This window comes from Notamacropus eugenii, chromosome 1 (assembly GCF_028372415.1).
Source record: "Notamacropus eugenii isolate mMacEug1 chromosome 1, mMacEug1.pri_v2, whole genome shotgun sequence".
Classification (NCBI taxonomy): Eukaryota; Metazoa; Chordata; class Mammalia; order Diprotodontia; family Macropodidae; genus Notamacropus; species Notamacropus eugenii.
The window spans coordinates 499,335,086-499,347,182 of record NC_092872.1 but is presented as its reverse complement, the minus strand read 5'-3'; positions in this window follow the sequence as shown (position 1 = coordinate 499,347,182).

Sequence of the window (12,097 nt, the reverse complement as noted above, 5' to 3'; positions counted from 1 at the left end):
TTTAAGTTTCAGGTAAAATCTCACCTTCTACAGGAAACCTTTCCCAACTTCCCTTAACTCTCCCGCCCTCCCTCTGTTGATTATCTCCAATTGATCCTGCATAGAGTTTGTTTGTACAGAGTTGTTTGCATGTTGTCTCTCCTGTGAGCTACTTGAGAGCAAAGATTGACTTTTACCTTTCTTTGTACCCACAGTACTTAGCATAGGCCCTAGCACAAATAAGCACCATATAAATGTTTATTGACTGATAGGACCTGCTAGAGTTGCCATCAGAGAAGGTATAGCCTCTGAGAATTTAAGATCACTACAAAAAACTCAATTATCCTAGGAGAAGGAGTGTAGTAGGGAAAGGCCTTGAGCAACATAATGAATTATGATCAAATCCTAAAATACAGCCACGGGGCTGATAGGTATAGAGATCATGTATCATGTTCTGTTTCACTCCACATGATATTAATACCTTGATAAGAAGGCCTTGTAAAGATGACTTTATTTCTTGAGCTTCCCATTCACTAAAGCACAGCCGAGACAGTAAACTTCTGGCCATTATATCTGGTCCCCATCTGCCATGATCTGAATTTGGTACTTAGACAGGTGGCTCTTGACTATTGCAGAGGGCCAAGAGTGAGCCCTTCTGGGAAAAAGAAAGGAAAGAGGAAGAAATGAGGAAGGAGAGAGAGGTGGAAGGAAAGAAGAAGAAAAGGAGGGGAAGACAGAGAGAGGGAGAGAGAGATGAGAAAGATAGATAAGAGAGAAAGATGAGAGAGACAGAGAAAGGGAGGAGGAGGAGAGAAGGAGAAGGGAAAGGGCAAAGGTGAGGAACATAAGAGAGAGAAGCAGAAATTGGATGAAATTTCTTCTTTGGCTCTTAGTGTTAGAAATAGTACTTCCGCTGAGATGGAGGCCAGGTGCAATCTTTTTTTTTCAAGCAGAACCTCAAACTTTGTATGTTTGTTGAATGAATAAGGAGCCAGAGTTCCAGAATCTTAGAGTTTCAAAGGGAACTGAGAAACTATCTGGTTCAGCCCACACCTAAACAAGAATTCCTTTGAATTTACTCAAATAGTTGCTCTTCTTAACACAGTGCCTAAAACATAGTGAGTATTTCAAAATATATGTATTTTTATATTTCCATTTACTTGAAGACCTCTAGTGGGGAGGAATCCTCTATTCAATGAAACAGCCTATATTCCAGTTTGGATAGCTCTAATTGCTCCTAAGTCTATCCTTATATCAAGCTTAAATTTGCATCTTTACAATTCCCACCAATTGCTCTTAACTCTGTCTTCTGGGGCCAAGAATAAGGTCATTTCTTCCTTCAAACACTTCAGCATCACTTTCAGGACCTCATGTCTTTTCTCCAGGTTAAAACATTCCCATTTCCTTGAATGACTGCAAACATAGAATATACTTGAGGTTCCTCAATATCCCCCTTGTCTCCTAGAAACCCTTTTCTGGATGCCTTCTTTTTTTTTTTATCACATCCTTCCTAAAATGTAGGGTCCAGAACTCTACACAATGCTCTACATGCAATCTGATCAGGGCACATTACATTGGCTGTTCCCAACTACCTTGTCCTGGCTACCATGACTGTTTTAATGAAGTCGAAGTTTATATCTGCTTTCTTTGTTGACATATCAGATCTAGTCACTGAATCCATATGGCTCCAGAGGAGAAGTAAGGCTGGTGACCTGCACAGCCCTCCCTCACTCAAAACAAAGTCAAATGCAAGTCTTGGCATTATTTCTCTGATGGCATGGTCTTCTTTGGCAACAAAGGACAAACACAAGAACACCAATCACACTGTGGATCCTTCATTACTTAAAGACCATTAAGACCCCCAAATTATTTTCCAATGAACCAAATTATAAATAATATTCTTTTCGAACTGTGTCTTTGACTCCTTTGATATTGAGGGCTTTACATACTGTCATGATAATGCCGCTACTCTCCAGTGATCCTCCAGTGATACTCTCCACATTTAACTCAGTCATGAGAAGATCTGAGTTATAGTCCCTGCTCAGTGACTAAATCTGGCTATGTGATCTCAAACAAGCCAGTTAATCAATTTGAGCCTGTTTGCTCATTTGCACAACGTAATCAGAACCTGCCCTAATTCAACATCTAATTCAATCTAATTCAAGAGTTTATGGGACAGTAACTGGTAAAATATAAATAACTATGAAAATGTTAGGAATTTAACCATTATTCAAGCAGCAGCTATGGCACAATGGAAAGAATGCTCAGAAGACAGAAGGTTTGAGTCTGGGTTTAATACTCCCTGGCTGTGTGGCTGTGGGCAGATCACTTAGCCTCCCTGATTTCCAGTTACTGCATCTGCAAAAGATGGGAATTCTTCAACAACTACCTCCCAGGGCTCTTGTGAGAAATCCTTGTAATTCTTGAAATTCTATAAAAACACGTTATCATTATTATTCCAAAAGGGCTAATGCCAGGCAATAATGAGAAGTAGATAATGACTTCTCATCTAACTCCCCAATTCAAGGGAATTCCTTCTCAGAGTCACTCCCTGGTCTCCCCAGGTTCCTCATACCACTCTAAATCTGCCCATAATGCCTGTCGTTCCCATTTCCCATCTGCCTGAAAACAGAAAGAAGAATTGTCCAGAGAATTTGTTGTTGTTGCTCATTCTCATTCTCTAAGAGGACCGATGACATCACAAGGGCTTATGGGCAGGAGGAAGCATCTAGCTTGATTTACCTCCATCTTTTCTCCCCATACTCAGTCTCTAACTTAATTCACTTTCCCTTTCTCCCTGCTCCCACCATTTCAGGAGAAAAACTTCCAAAAAATTGTGTGGGGGTGGGGTTGGGGAGCCTCCTTCAAAGATTTGATTATTTTTGGATCCATAGAATACAGAGCCATTTTCTTCTTTAAATTATCCTCCTTTTTAATTAAAAATGAAACTTTAGGAGCAGAGTTGGTTTTGTTCTATGATTTCTCTCAGTGTATATTTCTGTTTAGGGACATCTAGGTGGCACAGTGGATAGAATGCTAGCCCTCAATCAAGAGAAACTGAGTTCAATTCTGGTCTCAGACACATATTGACTGTGTGACCCTGGACAAATCACTTAACCCTGTTTGACTCATTTTCCTCATCTGTGAAATAAATTGGAGAAGGAAATGGCAAACCACTCCAGTATCTTTGCCAAGAAAATTCCAAATGGTGTCACAGATAATCTGGCACAACACAACATATTCCTGTTTGGGAATTGCGAGGGTTGGAAGAGGAAAGAAGAGTTCATGGTTGAGAGAGGAGAATGATTGAATGACTGAGAAAATTTTGGATGGTTGCACAACCAATCTAAGCCAAATAAATCATCCCCAGGCTTTTGGTGCTAATTTTGCTTCTAACATAATTGGCATCTCACCTAAATCAACCCCTATGTGTGCTCAGTCTTCCTGCCAAAGGCAGTTTCAGCCTCATCTCCTAGAAACCAGATAAACCTTGGGAAAGAAAGGAGCTTGGGAGAAAAGTGGGAGAGGAGGGTGTTAAAGGAGGGAAGACAAGGGAGGAAGAGAGAATACTAGTGCTTTCTTTCTGTTGATTATTTCCAAATTATCCTGTATATAGCTTGTTTGTAGACCATGGGCTTCTTTAGAACAAACTGCCTTCTGCCTTTCTGTGTATTCCCAGTACTAAGAATAATGCCTGGCATATATAGGCACTTAATAAATGTTTATTGAATGAATAAATGAGAAGAGGAAAAAATCATGAGGGAGGGAAAGGGGAAAGGAAGATTGGATGAAAGAGAAAAAGATGAAATGACAGAAAAATTGTTAATATCAAATGTAAGCCTCTTAATGATCCTAGTAATATCAGAATTCTAATAATGTCCTTGCATTCCTACTACTCTCCATTAGGTTGAGCTGAGCCACACCCTAAGTCCCCACCCTGGGGCTGATGGGAATGGCACCTGGACCCCTAAAAGCCCCTAAGCTTTCCCATACATTTCAGCAGTGCAGATCTCTGGTGTTAGTCTGAGGCATCTGGCCCATTCCCATATAATCCTTTTAACTGCCCTTTCATTGTGATCCTCTTGTATAAACCTGGCCCAATCCAGGTTATTTGCTACTCCTTGATCCCACTGGGATCTTCCTACAGTCTTTCTGCATAAAAATATCAATCTTACCTCCAATAAATTCTTAGAATTGAATTAAATTAGAATTAAATTCTTAGAATCTGGCCTGTTATACTGGCATCACAAATACCAAAATCTTGGCTTGTATTGGCATCACAAATACCAAAGACTCACTAGGAATCTTGCCCACCCAACCAGTGGCATAATAAACTCATTACTTGGACTGAAAGAAGGCTTGAGCAGTCAAATTCTTTTGAGGTAGACTGCCCTGTACCCTTGCATTTCAGAATTCCTAGCACCCCTAGGCAGCATCATATTCTTTCCTTGTAAACAAAGACAGCCTAAGCCAGAACTGCTCTTAAAGCAACTTCTGATCTCCTTACCCCTTTCCATCGGGATTCATTGCATGAAGGGCAAAACAGGCAGAATGAAGTGGTTTTCCTTGCTCGGACTGCCAAGCGCAACTGGCATCTCATGACCAAGCCTCAGTATCTCATACTACCTCCTCCCCCTTTTCTCCTAAAAGTATAAGAATCTTTCCTGTAAGTCTCCTGGTGGGACATCCCCCAGGGTGGGAGGTTTATGATCCTGTTATCTCATCACCTTATATCTCCACTTAATGAGTTTGATTTATTTCAGGACTTGACAGAAGGTTAGAGTCAGGAAGAAAGGAAAGGAAGGGTAGGGACAAATTATGGAAGGATTAATCTTTCTGGTCCCTGGAATTGTTGAAAATTGATGAAAACTCTGGCTTCATTACAGTCGCACAATGTTAGAAGCACTAGATTTCCAAAATGAAACTGGAGAGGGAAAGCAGGATTTCTAAGCGTGCTACAGTGGAAAGAGTTCTGAATCTAAAGTCAGGAAACCTGGGTTCAAATCTAAGCTTTACGGTTTATTACCTCTGGCACCTTGGACAAGTTCCTTATTTTCTCTGGGTCTCATTGTCTTCATCTGTAAAAGGAGAGTGTTAGATTAAATAACCTCTAAAGTCCCCTCCAGCTCTAAATCTATGATCTTATGATTTTTCACAGAATTTCAATAGTTGGTCAGTTGTTTTTCAGTTGTATCTGATTCTCTGTAACCCCACTTGGGGTTTTCTTGGCAAAGATAGTGAAATGGCTCACCATTTCCTTCTCCAGCTCATTTTTATTTTTTTTAAAGCTGAGCCTATTTACTTTTTGTCCTGTGAAGTTTTCAGGTATGATTTCTAGAAATAGGCATATTCTGGGAAAACAGTTTTTTTAGAAGCCCACTGTGTTTCAAAAGGAGCTACTTTACTAGCTTTTAAACCCAAATCACTCTGGCTTTCATTGTACGACCAATAAGAGCACAATAGCCCAAGCCTCTGTGGCTACTGTTTTGATTTTGATGACTTGGAATGAGCACAAATAGAAATTAGTTTCTGTCCTGGCCAGAAACTTTGGGGGTCTTGGCCTCCCAGACTGATATTTCTATAATCGTAAATTAGGCTAGCTATCTTTTGTTTTGATTCTTACTTATTAATCATTATCACTGAATGGACATTGCCTCAGACAAACTGAGACTTGGGAAAGAATTTAATTTAGAAAAGCCAAGGTCATCCACTGAATGGGGGGATGGGGCATCACCAGTTATCTTGACTTTTGTCTTGCCGCTGAATTTTGGATAACTCTGGAAGAGAAAATGAAGCAGCACCATACAGCCTTCATTGAAGCTGATGACTGCATTTCTGTCTCACTTAACTCCAATTCATTCACAAGTCAATGTCTTTGGTTCTCTTTGAGAACAGAAGATGAACTACAACAACAGCTGAAGAAGTGAGAGGAACAGGGCTAAACGACTTGCTCAGGGTCACACAGCTACTAAATGACTGAGGCCAGATTTGAACTCAGGAAGATGAGTCTTCCTGACTCAAGGCCCAGCACTCTATGCACTGGACCATCTAACTGCCCCTTTCAGAGGAAACACACTTAAAAGAACAACCACAAATGGTACTCCTGAGTTTGGAGTGTAGTTAATGGTAAGGGGAGGGAATGGAGAGCAATAAGTGCTGATTAGTCTCAGATGAGGGTGAAGAGTAACATTTTCAAGGATGGGGAAGGGCATAAATGTATTCCTATTCTCCAAGCATCCTTCTCAACCAAGCAATGCCTGATTTTCTAGAAACAGGATTTTCTACCATAGATTTTTTTTTTTAATTTGACACATACAGTATGTGAAAGCCTAGCTCAGAACTGGAGGCCTTTTATACATACATACATACATACATACATATATATGTATATATGTAAAGTTTAAAAATAAAAGTGTATATATACTTATATATGCTTTTATACTATAGAGTTTTATACTGATGTGGTTTGCAGTGCTAGGAATCCTGAAATTCAAAGGTACAGGGTGAGTCTGCATTGAAAGAATTCAACCACTCAAGCCTTCTTTCAGTCAAAGTAGCAAGGTTTATCATGCACCAATTGGGCAGGCAAGATTTCTACTAAATCTTTGAATTTTATAAGAATGGGACTGATACTTTTATAAAGAAAAAGACTGTGGGAAGATCTGGATGGGATCAAGGAGTGGGAGTAGCCTGGCATGGGTCAGGTGCAGACAATAAAAGACTGAGTTGGGCGAGTGTGTTCCAATGAAAGGAGAATTGAGAGGATGAAGGGCCCAATATGCCAGGGCTGAAATGTGTGAGAAAGTTCAAGGACTTTCCCTTTTTTATGGGTTCAGATACCATTATCCCATCACTAACACACTTAAAACCCAAGCTTGAATAACCAAAGAGCCTCAGCATAACTCAACAGTATTATGGAAAGAGGACTAGATCTGTCTTCAGAGAACCTTAACTAAAATCTTACCTTCTATTTTCAAAACCTTGGGCAAATCATTTCTCCTCTCTGGTGCTCAGTTTCAGCATGTTGTACTGTATGGGTTGCCTAACATAATTTATGTGCATATCCTAAGATGGGCCATCTAAATGCAGCTCAATGGGAGGCATGAATAAATATCTATGGACTCTCAGTGACCCTTCTTCAAGGGAGACTTTGGTTCTCACCAGGAGGGGTTCAGATTAGGGTCATGAGACTAATACACTTCACTCCTCTCAGATAGAGGATACTGGACTAGAATTATATTGATCTGCCTCTCTAAATATTGTTAGTCCAAAGGAAATAAATTGTACGTTCCACTTCTTTTCCTGGTCACTATCCCTTAATAGGCAAAGAGCATCTTGAGTTACATTGGAAGGTTTGATTCCTTTCCTACCAAATACTAGTTCCACAAAGACAATCACATATATTAAATAATATATAAACCCATTTATGCAAGGAGACAGCAAACAGACATCAGAGAAGGTAGACAAATGAGGATATGCTAGACAATACACAGAGTGAATGAGCTCTCCCACTGAAGTGAAATACCTCATCTAAACCAAGAGAAAGGGTCCTTGATTTAATGGAAGGAGAAATTCTCCGAAGACTCTAAGTGCAGTGACCTGAAAATAAGGACATTCTTGATGTGCACACTCTTCTATATGTTAGCTTCTTTATGGAGTTTTGCTCCCCCTCAAAGAAGAGTGTCTGGGACTGTACGTGATCTCTCTCAAAAGTAGATCCCAGAAAAACAACTCTTCCCTCCCTCAGTTCCCTGTAACTCTGCTTCTCAAGTAGGCATAAAGCATTGAGTAATCATTCTCTCCACCCGTTAAGGAGAGACTTGTGAAAATGATTTGAACTCCATGTTAGATGTGTTATGAGGCTTAAATAGGCCCCTAGATGATAAAGTGGATAGAGCACTGGACATAGAGCACTGGACCTGGATTGGATCTAAGTTCAAATCCAGCCTCAGGTAACTTGTTGCTATGTGACTCTGGGCAAGTCACTTGACCTTTGTTTGCCTCAATTTCTTCATCTGTAAAATAGGGATAATAATAGCAGCTAGCTCCTGGGGTGGCTGTGAGGATCAAATGAGATAATAATTATAAAGCACATAGCACAGTGCTTGGTACATAGCAAGCACTATATAAATGTTAGCTATTATTATTATTAAATGAGGTGATATGTGTATTTTATAACTAAGACTTAGGAGCGAGTATTTGATTTTAGTAACAAGAAAGAAGTTTTTGACAGACAGGATCATATTAGACTCTGAGTCTTGTCCTTTAGACTACTTCTCCTACCCATAGATCAGTAATTTAAAGGACTATGATTTCTTTAGTATAAGACCTCCCTCCATTAGAGTCAGATTAAAACTCTTGTATGATTCAGTAGATAAGCCATAGAGAGTTACTGGAAATTCAGAGGTTAAGTAAATTGCCCATGGATACATAGTTAATGACAGAAGTGGGGTTTGAACATAAGACTTAGCCCCATGTCCAGCCCCTCTCCACGGGTCCCTCGGAGGTGACATCAACCAGTACTGCAACTGGACTCAGGAAGACCTGGATTCAAATTCTATCCTGATAACTAGCTCTGTGTGGGTGTGTTGGGTGTGTGTGTGTGTAAACAAACAAACAAAAAAATCTAAAGCAATTCTCCCAGGAAATGGTAAGCTCCATTTGAGATGGAAATCACAGAAATCATTGTGACAAACAGCTTTTCGCAGTTGAGAGGATCTGGTATGCCTCTTTAGGGAATGAAAATTTCTTTCCTCCCAAAGAACATATCAGTAAAGCGTCTCATCAGTGTCAGGCATCTGTCTGAAACTTCCTGGACATCCTGTTGATAATTAAGCTAATGTGCAAAGGCTATTCTGTGTGGATTGATAAATTAATGAGCATAAAACAGTTTGAGTTTGAAAGCATCTTGTGAATCTTGTCCTAATGATCAAGATTTGCCTCCAGCCAGCCCCTAGATCTGACCATTAATGGGAGACTACATGAAATCTAAGATCTATTTTGACTTGAAAATTCCATGACTCTTAGCCCTGGGCCTTAGAAGTTTGATCAGGGGATTTGGGGTGATGAGATTTCTATTAGTTGTAGAAATGTACGGCATAGTAAAAAAAAAAAAAACCACTGAATTTGGAACCAGAGAACCTGAGCTTAAATTCAGACCCTGCCCCTAACTAGTTGGGTATAATTAGACAAATCACTTCCTTTCCCTGGGGTTCAGTTTCCTCTGTAAAGTGAAGCTGTACTTACTAGATGACTCCTAAGGTACTTCCAGCTCTACCATTCTTTGATTCCATGTTCCTTTAGAAGTGAACCAAAGGCTTCAGTGTCAAGAATGGATGCTCCATTGGTTGATAAATGATCATTGAGCATTTATTAATATGCCAGGTACTATAATAAGCTCTTTCAGCCTCATTCTCTCATTGGTGAGCTCTTCATGGACCCTTCATTCTGAGGGAGGGTACAGACAAACTGTGCTTCACTCTCTAGACCCTGTCATCACACTTTGATTGTCTTCTTCCTCACCCCCTGAAGCCCTATCTCTCATTCCTCAGACTTCACCACCATGCTCTTGCACAGGTACCTTCCCCCTACCTCCCCTGCTTTTTGTCTCTTTTTTATGCTGTCTTTCCCCATTAGAATGTAAACTGTCTTTCTTTTTGCTTCTATTTGCATCCCCAGAGCTTAACACAGTGGCTGGCACACAGTAAGTGATCAATAAAAGCTTCCTGATTTGACAAAAGAGGAAGTTCTTGCCTTCAAGGAGCTTTCATCCTAATGTATGGCATATATGGAACATTTACAAGGCAGGCACAAGGTAACCTTGGATGAGAAGTGCCAACTCTCATGATAAATGACCAAAGAGTCACAGAGGTTATGCAACTGCTGCTAACTGAAAAATAAAATACCAGAGAGCTCACACAGGTTATCACAACCACAATTAGCTCTAAGAAATAAAATTAACTAAAAATAAAATTTAAAAATAGAGATGATGGTAGTCATAAGGAAAAAAAACTTTCTTTACCCCACTGGAGGAGAGACATTAGACACGTGCCAGGGTCTCCTTTGTTGAGGTCAAACTTTGATACATATAGCACTAGCTACACTGTGACTGTAGCCATGACAGTGATGGGTAACAATAACAAAGAGACACATTAGACTCATAGCAGAGTTTCATGATACCGAGTGTGGTTCCTGCTGGTGTTCATCTGAACTCAGGGACCACCTGAGGCTGGTGGAAAACAATTCTGGGACTTCTGCTGGGGCACAGTTCATCCAGAGGGTGAGGGCAAAGGATTGTTGTCATGCCGAGCTCAGAGCTCAGCCTGCTTGCTGAGACTTAGCTCTGGAAAACTGAGGTGACTCTGGGGTGTCTCCTAATAATAAAAGGAGAGAAGTAAAAGGAAAGTCATACTCTTAGCATGGGGATCCTGATAGAAGGCATTCACAGCTAGTGAGAGGAAGGGAGAGGTACAGAGTTCTCCAAGAAAAAATCTCCTACAAAAGGTAACACTTTGGCTCTTGGATTTTGAAGGAAGTTGATGATCCCAAGAGGTAGAATTGATGGAGAGCATTAATTATATGAAAGGTTTAATATATCTCTAGTGTTTCACAGATTCTTAATACCCTCTACTCCGAGAACTGGTGTGTTGATTGCACCCTCTGTAAGTAAAGAGGATTTTGTTATCCTTCTCAGAGTTTAATTTCCTAGGGTGCATGGCTATGACAATCTCTAGTTTCCAGGTGTTAGATATAAATCTCAGAATAGCCCCAAGGATCCTAGATAGTAATTCCTAGAATTATAGTGATAGACAGGCCTACTGAGACAAGGGGTGATGTAATGTGATATTTATCACACTTGCACAGAATGCTAAAGTTAATGAGCTTAATGTTGGCAAGATGTCTTTGTCTGTTGCCCTATAAAGCAAGTGAGCACTGGTCAGTAAGTGGGGAACCCATGTTGGGAACTCAATTGGGATTTAGGCAATACATAGAGGAATGCATGTACCTGCCTCAACCAGCCCCCAATGAGGCTTGAGGAAATTTAGGAGAGTGCATAAGCTGGACCCTATCAAGACATAGAGGTAGTTGCCTCCCCCCTTCTTGTCAGCCCCTGCTGATTAGAAGGGTAATTAGGGAATTCTGGAGGAATTGGTGCTTCTATTATCAACAACCCATTGAGAAGACTAGACTAGACTAAAGTAAGATTATTAACCCCTCCAAAGCTGTCTCTCTGCTTGACCAGATCAAGAGTGAATCCGTTAGAGGCTGGAGTTCAAAAACTCCAGTGCCTCCTGTGTGTTTTCTGTGAAACACCCTCCAAGGAGGGTTTATGAAATGCCATGGATAAGATGAGACAGGATAAGAAGGCATGGAGGAGTTTTAGTCTGTACTCACTATTTGACAAAAACTCTGGGAAAATTGGAAAACAGTTTGACAAAAACTATGTATAGACCAACATCTCTTACTGCATACAAAGACAAGGTCAAAATGGGCATATGATATACATATGAAGAGTGATATCATAAGCAAATTAAGGAATAAGGAAAATTTTACCTGTCAGATCCATGGATAAGGGGAGAATTTATAACCAAATAAGAGCTAGAGAACATTACAGAATGTAGTATTGATTATTTTTATTACATTAAATTAAAAAGTGTTGGCACAAACAAAACTAATGTAGCCAAAATTAGAAGGAAAGCAGGAAACTGGGAAAATTCATCCAAATAGGGAAGTCAAGCTATTAGGCTGCCTGAGAATCCCTTGGTCTGTTATATGGCTTGTATCAGACAGATGTTGATGAAAAAAAATCTAAAAAAAAATGTTCTTTTAATGATTAGCTTTCCCATAGCCTAAATTCTTTGAAATATATGGAAGTTATTCACAGAACCTCTCAATATTGGTCAGGCCAGGACCCTCTACTGGGAATGTTGCACTTGAAAAATCCAAAGGATCATTTCTTATTTGAGAGTCACTGCCATAATCTTGCAGTTTGATTTTTTTTACCGTGTTCTGGAGGAATAACAGTTACAGTCTTTTTTAATGAGCAGTATGAAACTTGTCCCAAGGCAGCCCATGAGAAGTGAGCACAATTATTCCATTGCAGAGTAAGGGCCCTTTA